At 39.9% G+C, this 12,222-nt stretch overlaps 1 protein-coding gene across 3 annotated transcripts in view; it reads left to right on the forward strand.

Annotated features, from left to right (window-relative positions):
- The window catches only part of LOC127442092 (protein Niban 1-like), a 48,287-nt gene that overhangs the window by 2,757 nt on the left and 33,308 nt on the right, over positions 1–12,222 (forward strand). The window contains exon 2 of one of the 3 annotated variants that reach the window (XM_051699856.1): positions 5,919–6,127. The exons of the other annotated variants lie outside the window; for them this stretch is intronic. The gene's annotated coding sequence lies outside the window, so the exon portion shown is untranslated. The remainder of the gene's footprint in view (positions 1–5,918; positions 6,128–12,222) is intronic. 3 annotated transcript variants of the gene reach the window in all.

The raw sequence follows: 12,222 nt of genomic DNA on the forward strand, positions 1-12,222 counted from the left end.
CTGTTCTTCAGCGGTTCTTTGTCCTCCCTGCTCTGTTATGGCAACATCTCTGCCATTTGAAGATATAATTTGAAATCTGGATCCACTTTACAGATCCAGATGTTTGAAATAGACAATTGTCCTTTTAGAATTTGCAAGATGACTGTGCATTTAATATAGACGTATACTTGAATAGTGAATTATGTATTGAGCAGTGTTCTATTGTTATGAAGCAGCATCTCAGTGATCTGATAACCATGTTACTGGTTTATAAAGTCAATGTGGCCATGTTCCATTTTATGGTTGACTATTTGCTCAACCCTGTTAGTTCTAACAGCTAGAGCATTTTTGTGCTTGAATTGAACATTCAGTTCTGACTTCATATTGAGTCTCCCATCATATATTCTTCATCACTTACTCAGAGTTCTTCATTAAAAGCTTGCAGTGGGGGAGTGGTCATGGATGTTCATGCTTAGTGCAGATGGTTCAAGCTGCTCACTTCTGTCCTATACTCACCATGTGAGAACCCAACATATGGGAGGAAGATGTGTATGGATTTCCATGACAGACACGTTCACTTTTCGCCCTTTGCATATGGTGAGGTTTAACATTATTTAGCTAGACTCCTTTTGATTAAAAGAGTGTCCAAACATCCTGCAGACATTTAGATTGCCTCATCCCTATCCCCATTCTAAAACATTCCTACCACATATCGCAAGGAATAAGGTATAAAAATTGCCAAGATTAAATTTTTGGTGTATTGAAGGGAAATAAATCGATTTTTTTGGTGCTTTCCAGTGCAAAAGTTGTCACCATTGTGGTTGCCAGGGTATTGCTATGCTGTTGCAAGGGTGTTTTGAATGGTTGCTTGGTAGTTGATTATTAGCCCAAGTCAAAAGAGCCCATCCTCAAGTCTTTGTCATATTCTGGCCCCTAGATATGACTCGGGTCCCTCCAATGTTAATCTGTGGTATCTTTCAACCATTTTATTATACGCCAGTAAGTCTCATTGCTTAGATCATTCATGTCTGACAAGTTATGAAGCAAAGTTTAATACTTGGGGTTAGAGTTTTTAAAAAACGTTTCAGTGTCTTTGGGTGTGTTTCTACTTTTGGGAGAAGAATTAGATGACAAATAAATTTAGTTCTGATGGCATGGGAGGAATGAGAGTTTAATACTGGGACCACATCCCAAACCTCTGGAGGAGAAAAGCTCTGAGGCACAGCAGTCGAAGGCTCAGACCCACACCCTCTGACAGATTCATTTCATTATTCTAGTCACACACTGACACACACACACACACACACACACACACACACACACACACACACACACACACACACACACACACACACACACACAAACCGTGCACCTTTGATATATGTGTCACTCTTGTCCTATTGGGCCTTAACCTGAACTCACACTACTGTTGCTAGTGTGTATTTCTACCCTACAGTTTTGTGGTTTGTGGCAGTTAACAGAATGTTTCATGATTTCAGATGTCAAAGGAACACCTAAATTGTACATACAGTTGTGCTCAAAAGTTTGCACACCCTGGCAGAAATTGTGAAATTTTGGCATTCAATTTTGAAAATATGACTGATTATGCAAAAAACTGTGTTTTATTTAAGGATAGTGATCATATGAAGCCATTTATCATCACATAGTTGTTTGTCTCCATTTTAAATCATAATGATAACAGAAATCACCCAAATGGCCCTGATCAAACGTTTACATAATCTTGAATGTTTGACCTTGTTACAGACAAGGTGATACACACAGGTTTAAATGGCAATTAAAGGTTAATTTCCCACACCATTGGCTTTTTAAATTGCAATTAGTGTCTGTGTATAAATAGTCAATGAGTTCGTTAGCTCTCACGTGGATGCACTGAGCAGGCTAGATACAGAGCCATGGGGAGCAGAAAAGAACTGTCAAAAGACCTGCGTAACAAAGTAATGGAACTTTATAAAGATGGAAAAGGATATAAAAAGATTTCCAAAGCCTTGAAAATGCCAGTCAGTACTGTTCAATCACTTATTAAGAAGTGGAAAATTCAGAGATCTCTTGATACCAAGCCAAGGTCAGGTAGACCAAGAAAGATTTCAGTCACAACTGCCAGAAGAATTGTTCGGGATACTAAGAAAAACCCACAGGTAACCTCAGGAGAAATACAGGCTGCTCTGGAAAAAGATGGTGTGGTTGTTTCAAGGAGCACAATATGACGATACTTGAACAAAAATGAGCTGCATGGTCGAGTTGCCAGAAAGAAGCCTTTACTGCGCCAATGCCACAAAAAAGCCCGGTTACATTATGCCCGACAACACCTTGACACGCTTCACAACTTCTGGCACACTGTAATTTGGAGTGACGAGACCAAAATACAGCTTTATGGTCACAACCATAACCGCTATGTTTGGAGAGGGGTCAACAAGGCCTATAGTGAAAAGAATACCATCCCCACTGTGAAGCATGGTGGTGGCTCACTGATGTTTTGGGGGTGTGTGAGGTCTAAAGGCACGGGGAATCTTGTGAAAATTGATGGCAAGATGAATGCAGCATGTTATCAGAAAATATTGGCAGACAATTTGCATTCTTCTGCACGAAAGCTGCGCATGGGATGCACTTGGACATTCCAGCACGACAATGACCCTAAGCACAAGGCCAAGTTGACCCTCCACTGGTTACAGCAGAAAAAGGTGAAGGTTCTGGAGTGGCCATCAAAGTCTCCTGACCTTAATATCATCGAGCCACTCTGGGGAGATCTCAGACGTGCAGTTCATGCAAGACGACCAAAGACTTTGCATGACCTGGAGGCATTTTGCCAAGATGAATGGGCAGCTATACCACCTGCAAGAATTTGGGGCCTCATAGACAACTATTATAAAAGACTGCAGGCTGTCATTGATGCTAAAGGGGGCAATACACAGTATTAAGAGCTAAGGGTATGCAGAATATTTCTTTTTTTTTCATTGTTGCCATGTTTTGTTTTAAGATTGTGCCATTCCGTTATAACCTACAGTTGAATATGAATCCCATAAGAAATAAAAGAAATGTGTTTTGCTTGCTCACTCATGTTTTCTTTAAAAATGGTACATATATTACCAATTCTCCAAGGGTATGCAAACTTTTGAGCACAACTGTAAGTCATACTGAGTAATCAGCTTGCCATATTATAGTTTGGATGAAAAACTACAGTTTTATGGATTGAAAACTACCTCCTCATGAGTCCACACTGACAAAATAATGTAGTTCCTCCCAAGAAAATTAAGAGAACGAGAGCTTTGGAGCTGTCTCCCTCTTTCAGGCTACAGATGTCTTCTGCAGGCCAAGAGGTGATGGGAAAAGCAATCTCTTCTCAGTTGGTCATCCAAACCACTGGACTTATAACTCTGCTCTGACACTTTTAAAGAAAAACAAGAGTTAGACAAGTGGTGTTGCCAGAAACACATAGTAAAGCACAATAAAATAACAAAGCATGTTTGGCTGGCTACCTAAATTTGAAAACTTTTCACTGAAATAGTTCAGAGGAGGAAAATAACCAACTATTAACAAGCCCTTTTAAGCACTTAGGTTGATTTCTTCAAAAATGCTTTCAAAACAGTGCTCTGTTTGTTTAAGCATTCCAACCAGCCTGATGCAGCAACATTGGCTGAACTAATGGCATACATTTGGGGAGAGACTATCTGTTTTTGTTTTTACCAAGAGAAAGCAGGGGAAGAGTTCATTATTTGGTGACGCTAATTACAATTACACAATTACACGCCTTTAAAATTATATTTTCATCCTTCATAAAAAATGATACTGAAAAATATTGTAGTTATGATATAACATGTGCCAAAGAAAGCATCACCTCAATGCAAACACTATGTTTGCTTATAAATTCTACATCATACTCTCATTTCATCTGTTGATTGTTAAGAAACTATCAACTTTTTATCAACTATCAACTATCAACTTTTACATGATGACATAATGAAATACACTGAGCACTTTATTAGGAACACCTGTACACCTACTTATTCATGCGATTATTTAATCAGCCAATCGTGTGGCAGCAGTGCAATGCATAAAATTATGCAGATATGGGTCAGGAGCTTCAGTTAATATTCACATCAACCATCAGAATGGGGAAAAATGTGATCTCAGTGATTTGGACCGTGGCATGATTGTTGGTGCCAGATGGGCTGGTTTGAGTATTTCTGTAACTGCTGATCTCCTGGGATTTTCACACACAACAGTCTCTAGTGTTTACTCAGAATGGTGCCAAAAACAAAAAACATCCAGTAAGCGGCAGTTCTGTGGACAGAAACGTCTTGTTGATGAGACAGATCAACGGAGAATGGCCAGACTGGTTTGAGCTGACAACAAGGCTACAGTAACTCAGATAATCACTCAATTGTACAATTGTAGTGTGCAGAATAGCATCTCAGAATGCACAACACGTTGAACATTTAGGCAGATGGGATACAACAGCAGAAGACCATGTCAGGCATTTTATTAGGACCATAGTGTTCCTAATAACGTTCTCAGTGAGTGTATGCCCATAATTAAAAAATAAATAAATAAATAAATCATTATGTTACAGTGATATTTGCTGTTACAGTGTGACATTTGGAGGCATGGGAATGGAAAGCGCTATTCCTATTCTTTACCTTAAAAAAATTAGCTACATGTGGTGACATCTAAACGCACTAGTTTGAGTGAAATGAAAAGTATAATTTAATATGTCTGAATCAACCTGAATACATCATATTAGACCAACAAAATGTATATTATGGGTTAGATCAGGTAAACATAGCTCCTGAAGATCAATTTACAGTGCAATTTCAGATGGTTATTTGATTTATTGGTCTTATTCGTGGTGTACGTTTTCTATTTAGCCTTGTATATTAAGTTCTGGAGAGTTCTTCTCACAGCTGCCTCGGAAGTAAGCAGTGCTTGGTTTTGCAGGAAATTACCTCATGAGGCTTTGTTCTACAGTTTGACTATTGTCAGTGAATAATTGTGCAACCTAGCAGCTGAAGGTGTAGTGTTGAGCCACCATGTCATTGCAGAGAAAGAGCTTTAGGTTGCATGATTGTGTATCTGATATGTTGTCTCAGATCATAGTTTGAGTCCTCCCAAGGGATTTGACAGGAAGGTAGTTTATGCTCTCCTTTCTTTCTGTCCCCTCTTTCCTGCATTAAATGAAAACACACAGAGAGATTTAGGGCAAAGAGACAGGGGGCTATTTAAGATCCTATTTGTGTGTTGGGAGATGAAGGGAAGTTTGAGACCAAAGTTACACTGCAGATGTGCTCATACTGCAGCCTTTCTACTCTCTGCAGTGCAGTTGAGAAAACATACAGCTGTATTTAAGAATCATCTGTGGAGGCCCACATGAGACCCACATGAGACCCACAGGTCTGTTTAACTCATCTATGGACACAACACTGTACATTTTACATGCTGTTTATCACTGATCAACTTCTGTCCCCATGTCTGGTGTTTGTTTGATGGCATATGCTGCAATGAGTCATTATTATTGCACCTGTTGATCTATTAGAGGGATAGTTCATCCAAAAATTTAAATTCTCACTAATGTTGTTTTGAACCTGAATGACTTTTTTTTTTCCATGTTTGAAAAAAAGTTATACTCAGTCACCATTTAGCAAAAAAAAAAAAAAAAAAGTTCTAAGGTGTCTAAGGCCAACATTCTGTCTAACATCTCCTTTTGTGCTTCATGGAAGAAAGAAACTCGTATGAGTTTGGAACAACATGAGGGTGAGTAAATATAACAGAATAATTGTTTTTTTGATGAGCTACCCCATTTATCCCTCTGATACATGATGGGAAAAATAGCTTATTCCCAATCATTCTCAATACTTTTATAACTTTGACTAATTTGAATTTATCTGCAGTACATGTATCTGCTTTTCTTTCTCTGTTTCTTGAAGGTTGAAAGACTACAGTATCTATATCAATGCATCCTGCAATTACACCAATTACGGAGAAAGGCCTTCTGCCATACACAAATGCCAACATCTTAATTCACCAGCAGTTATTCTACTCAAGATGAAAGGATGCAGAGAAAAAATATAAACATTGTGTGTCTTCAGAAAACTGAAGAGGGTGTTTTCCACAAGTGCTTCCTGGACTGTGTGTGGTAGATATGTCCAGTTTAGAGTAATTTGTATGCACTTTTACCTTTGACCTTTTTGCAGATTTTGAGCCTGTGGCACACATAATTGATCAGTGACCAAAAACAAATTTAGACTTAGCTGTGTTGTTCAAAATCAAAATACAATACAAGTGTATTGTTAGGATCAGTGTTGGGTGTAATCTGATTACAAAGTAATTAGTTACTGTAAACAAATTATTTTTAAAGTAAAAAGTAGTGTAATGCATTGCAATTTGTGTATACTGAAGAAACAACAACAATAAACAAAGAGGAAATACAGACACTATTTTGAATTCGCTGAGCGGAAAAATAAAAACTTTTCTGTGAAGTGATGTGATTACTTTTCCCATGCAGTAAGCAGCAAATTAATCTGATTCCAATTTTAAGAAGTAATTTGCAATTTGTACCAGATTACTATTTTTGTGTAATTTACCCAACATTGGTTAGGGTACTATCCCAGATAGCACACGTACTCCAAACTATCTTCGTGATGTTTGTTTAGATCTTTTCATCTGGAAAGCATCACAATCTAATTAACATCTCAAAGACATCTGCTGAATGTCCCATTGACATCTGAGACATACTTATTGACATATGTCTTATATACGTATTGCAGATGAGCAAACAACGTAAAAAATACATCTTCCAGATGGAAACACACATCAAATAGGAGTCTTGGTGACGTACATGTGCTATCGGGGATTGTGCCTCTGGTTATAAAAGTAATGTGATGAAGTATGTTTTCTGTCTTACAAGATAAATCTTTCTGAGTTGTCCAGGATTTACAACGGCCTTGCTCTCAGAACAAGTTTATGTGTGTGTGATGTGGGTGTGTGTGTCCTCACAGGAAACCACTGTCAAATCTCTAATTCGGTGACCTCCCCAGAACAGCTCTCTAACCTCTAACTCACTTAATTCAATTCAGTTCAAATCAATCCAATTTTATTTGTACAGCACCTTTAAAAACAACTTTGTTTCAAAGTGTCTGAAGTCTAATGCAATAATAACAAGATAAACAACCCTAAGAAGGTATAAAAAAAAAGTTAACAAGGGGGAGAGAATGAATTTCAAATAAGGAAGTCTGGCAGAATTATATAAAATAACTGGACGCAAATTGGTGCAAAATGAAGTTTATTTACAGTCATTTTTCTGATGTGGGGATTGCCTGCCATTTAAAACTATCCACACACTGTTACCCATTAAAGAGTGTGAATTGAGACCTGCAAATTACAGATTACTGATAAGTGTAGTTGGTTGTTTTCTAGTAGTAAATGTAGTAGTTTTTTATCCAATGTTCAGGCTTTGTTACAATTAACTACATACAGTGTATTGTGATTTTGTGTTGTTTAAGGAGCTATTTCTACCTGATCAAAATATATTTTGTTGGTGTAACCAAATGTATTCAGGTGGATTCAATGATGACTTGGATCAAATCAGTTAATTTAGATGTTACCACATTTTTGTTAGCAACATTTCTTTGAATATAGGTGAATATACAGTTTATATTCTAGTGGGTAGTGAGAATCAAAAGCAGGAAGTGTTAGTTTACTTTTATATCCAATAGGAATTGTACCCTCCAAAAAAGCCAGCATATTGTCCTTTTGTCCAATGAGACTTCACATAAGAATGTTATGCAGTTGTTTACTATAATAAATAATATAATCTGGGAAATCGTTTGACCTTTGTGTAATTCACATAGAGTTGTGCTCAAAAGTTTGCATACCCTTGGAGAATTGGTAATATATGTACCATTTTTAAAGAAAACATGAGTGAGCAGGCAAAACATATTTATTTTATTTCTTATGGGATTCATATTCAACTGTAGGTTATAACAGAATGGCACAATCATAAAACAAAACATGGCAACAAAGAAAAAAATATCTGCATACCCTTAGTTCTTAATAATGTGTATTGCCCCCTTTATCATCAATGACAGCATGCAGTCTTTTGTAATAGTTGTCTATGAGGCCCCAAATTCTTGCAGGTGGTATAGCTGCCTATTCATCTTGGCAAAATGCCTCCAGGTCATGCAAAGTCTTTGGTCGTCTTACATGAACTGCACGTTTGAGATCTCCCCAGAGTAGCTCGATGATATTAAGGTCAGAAGACTGTGATGGCCACACCAGAACCTTCACCTTTATCTGCTGTAACCACTGGAGGGTCATCTTGGCCTTGTGCTTAGGGTCATTGTCATGCTGGAAAGTCCAAGAGCGTCCCATGTGCAGCTTTCGTGCAGAAGAATGCAAATTGTCTGCCAGTATTTTCTGATAACATGCTGCATTCATCTTGCCATCAATATTCCCCGTGCCTTTAGAGCTCACACACCCCCAAAACATCAGTGAGCCACCACCATGCTTCACAGTGGGGATGGTATTCTTTTCACTATAGGCCTTGTTGACCCCTCTCCAAACATAGCGCTTATGGTTATGACCATAAAACTCTATTTTGGTCTCGTCACTCCAAATTACAGTGTGCCAGAAGCTGTGAGGCGTGTCAAGGTGTTGTCGTGCATATTGTAACCAGGCTTTTTTGTGGCATTGGCGCAATAAAGGCTTCTTTCTGGCAACTTGACCATGCAGCTCATTTTTGTTCAAGTATTGTCGTATTGTGCTCCTTGAAACAACCACACGTCTTTTTCCAGAGCAGCCTGTATTTCTCCTGAGGTTACCTGTGGGTTTTTCTTTGAATCCCGAACAATTCTTCTGGCAGTTGTGGCTGAAATCTTTCTTGGTCTACCTGACCCTGGCTTGGTATCAAGAGATCCCGTATTTTCCACCTCTTAATAAGTGATTGAACAGTACTGACTGGCATTTTCAAGGCTTTGGATATCTTTTTATATCCTTTTCCATCTTTATAAATTTCCATTACCTTGTTACGCAGGTCTTTTGACAGTTCTATTCTGCTCCCCATGGCTCAGTATCTAGTCTGCTCAGTGCATCCACATGAGAGCTAACACACTCATTGACTATTGTGGCAGCGGGGGCGTGGTCAAGCATCTCTCCGGAGAGAGAGAAAGCGGTAAGGGCGCTTACACCTGAGTTAAATTATGTCTAACACCTGTCTCTAATTTCAGTGAGCACGGGGAGAGCGTCATAAATAGAGCCACACAGCACTTAGTCGGGAGAGAGACTGGACACGACAGAGCCGAGCCAGAGCAAAGATTTTTAGTAATGAAAGTTTATTTGTGAAGCAGTGTGTGATAGTTGTTTAACTTAGTGCTTAAAGGAAAACTGTAACGTTGTGTTGCGAAGAGGGAAAAATAAATCCTCACCTTAACAAGGAAAGCTGCTTCTCGCCTCCTCTTTTACAACTATTTATACACTTATTGACTATTTATACACAGATACTCACTGCAATTTTAATAGCCACAGGTGTGGGAAATTAACCTTTAATTGCCATTTAAACCTGTGTGTGTCACCTTGTGTGTCTGTAACAAGGCCAAACATTCAAGGGTATGTAAACTTTTGATCAGGGCCATTTGGTGATTTCTGTTATCATTATGATTTAAAAAGGAGACAAACATCTATGTGATAATAAATGGCTTCATATGATCACTATCCTTAAATAAAAGACAGTTTATTTTTTTGCATGATCAGTCATATTTTCAAAATCAATGCCAAAATTTCACAATTTCTGCCAGGGTATGCAAACTTTTGAGCACAACTGTATCAAATCAAATCAAATAACTTTTATTGTCACACAACCATATACACAAGTGCAATAGTGTGTGAAATTCTTGGGTGCAGTTCCGAGCAACATAGCAGTCATGACAGTGATGAGACATATACCAATTTACAATAAACTTCAGATTTACACAACACAATTTAAAATCTAATATACACATAATTACACACAACACAATATACAAATAATAACATACAATGTACAGTATACAATACACACAATATAGAATACACATTATACAACAAAAAATAGTATATATAGTATATATAAAATGTACAGTAGGTTGTATTGTACTGTATTGACATTCAGGCTGTCGGCTGATAGTCAGTTGCCAGTGTGTTGTTAAGAGAGAATATAATTTATGACAGTCCAGTGTGAGATAATAAGATTAATAAAGTGCAGTGCTGATGTATATTTATCGTGAGAGATCAAGAGTTCAAAAGTCTGATTGCTTGGGGGAAGAAGCTGTCATGAAGTCGGCTGGTGCGGGTCCTGATGTTGCGATACCGCCTGCCTGATGGTAGCAGTGAGAGCAGCCCATGGCTCGGGTGGCTGGAGTCTCTGATGATCCTCCGAGCTTTTTTCACACACCGCCTGGTATATATGTCCTGGAGGGAGGGAAGCTCACCTCCGATGAAGTGTCTGGCAGTTCGCACAACCCTTTGCAGGGCTTTGCGGTTGTGGGCGGTGCTATTGCTGTACCAGGCGGAGATGCAGCCAGTCAGGATGCTCTCTACAGTGCTGGTGTAGAACCATGTGAGGATGTGGAGGTTCATTCCAAACTTCCTCAGCCATCTCAGGAAGAAGAGGTGCTGATGAGCCTTCTTCACAATGGCCTCAGTGTGGATGGACCATGTGAGTTCCTCAGAGATGTGGACACCGAGGAACTTGAAGCTGCTGACTCTCTCCACCGGTGCTCCATTGATGGTGATGGAGCTGTGTTCTCTTTCTCTTCTCCTGAAGTCCACCACAAGCTTCTTTGTCTTGCTGACATTGAGGGAGAGGTTGTGCTCCTGACACCAGCGTGTCAGAGTGTGCACCTCCTCTCTATAGGCTGTTTCATCATTCTCAGTGATCAGACCTACCACCGTCGTATCATCAGCAAACTTAATGATGGCATTGGAGCTGTGTGTTGCCGCACAGTCATGTGTGTACAGGGAATATGGGAGTGGGCTGAGAACACAGCCCTGTAAGGCTCCAGTGTTGAGGGTCAGTAATGAGGAGATGTTACTGCCCATTCTAACCACCTGGCGTCTGCTTGACAGGAAGTCCAGGATCCAGCTGCAAGCAAGCTGTTTAAGCCCAGAGCCCGGAGTTTCACATCAAGCTTGGAGGGCACTATGGTTTTGAATGCTGAGCTGTAGTCTACAAACAGCATTCTCACATAAGTGTTCCTTTTTTCCAGGTGGAGAGAGCACTGTGTATTGTAGATGCAATGGCATCAACAGTGGAGCGGTTGTTGTGGTAAGCAAACTGCAATGGGTCCAGTGAGGGAGGCAGCATAGAGCAGATGTAATCTCTGATTAGTCTCTCAAAGCATTTGCTTGGGATCAGAGCAACAGGACGCCAGTCATTTAAGCAAGTGATTTTGGATTGCTTTGGTACAGGCACAATGGTGGACGTTTTGAAGCACGTGGGGATCACAGACAAGGAGAGGGAAAGGTTGAAAATGTCCGTAAAAACACCAGCCATTTGGTTCGTGCACGCTCTGATGACGCGGCCCGGAGTGCCGTCTGGACCCGCGGCTTTACGGATATTCACCCATCAGAAGGATCGGGTTACATCCGCTACAGAGACGGAGAGTGAACTAACCTCTGTAGCTTCGGCCACGAGAGCTCTCTCTGCGAGTGCGGTGTTATTTCCCTCGAAACGAGCATAAAAAGTATTTAACTCATCCGGGAGAGAGACAGCGGTGTTCACGGCAGAGTTTTTATTCCCTTTAAAGTCTGTGATGATGTTAATTCCCTGCCACATGCTTCTAGAGTTGGTGATGTTAAACTGTCCTTCAATCTTGTTCCTGTGCTGGCATTTTGCTGCTCTGATAGTTTTGCGGAGGGCATAACTGGCTTGTTTATGCTCCTCCACGTTCCCGGAATTAAAAGCGGAGGTCCACGCATTAAGTGCCGCGCGAACATCGCTATTAATCCAAGATTTCTGGTTCAGGGAGATCCGTATTGTTTTGGTCGGAACAACATCCTCTACGCACTTTCTGATGAAACACGTTACGCTATCAGCGTAAAGCTCGATGTCGTCATGAGAGGCGGACCGGAACATCTCCCAGCGTAGAGTCTGATTGGTCCGACCAGCACTGGATCGTTCTGAGGGTGGGTGCTTCCTGTTTCAGTTTCTGCCTGTAAGCGGGCAGAAGCAGAACTGAAGAGTGGTCAGATTTGCCA

The sequence above is a fragment of the Myxocyprinus asiaticus genome, chromosome 6 (genome assembly GCF_019703515.2).
Source record: "Myxocyprinus asiaticus isolate MX2 ecotype Aquarium Trade chromosome 6, UBuf_Myxa_2, whole genome shotgun sequence".
NCBI classification, from domain to species: domain Eukaryota; kingdom Metazoa; phylum Chordata; class Actinopteri; order Cypriniformes; family Catostomidae; genus Myxocyprinus; species Myxocyprinus asiaticus.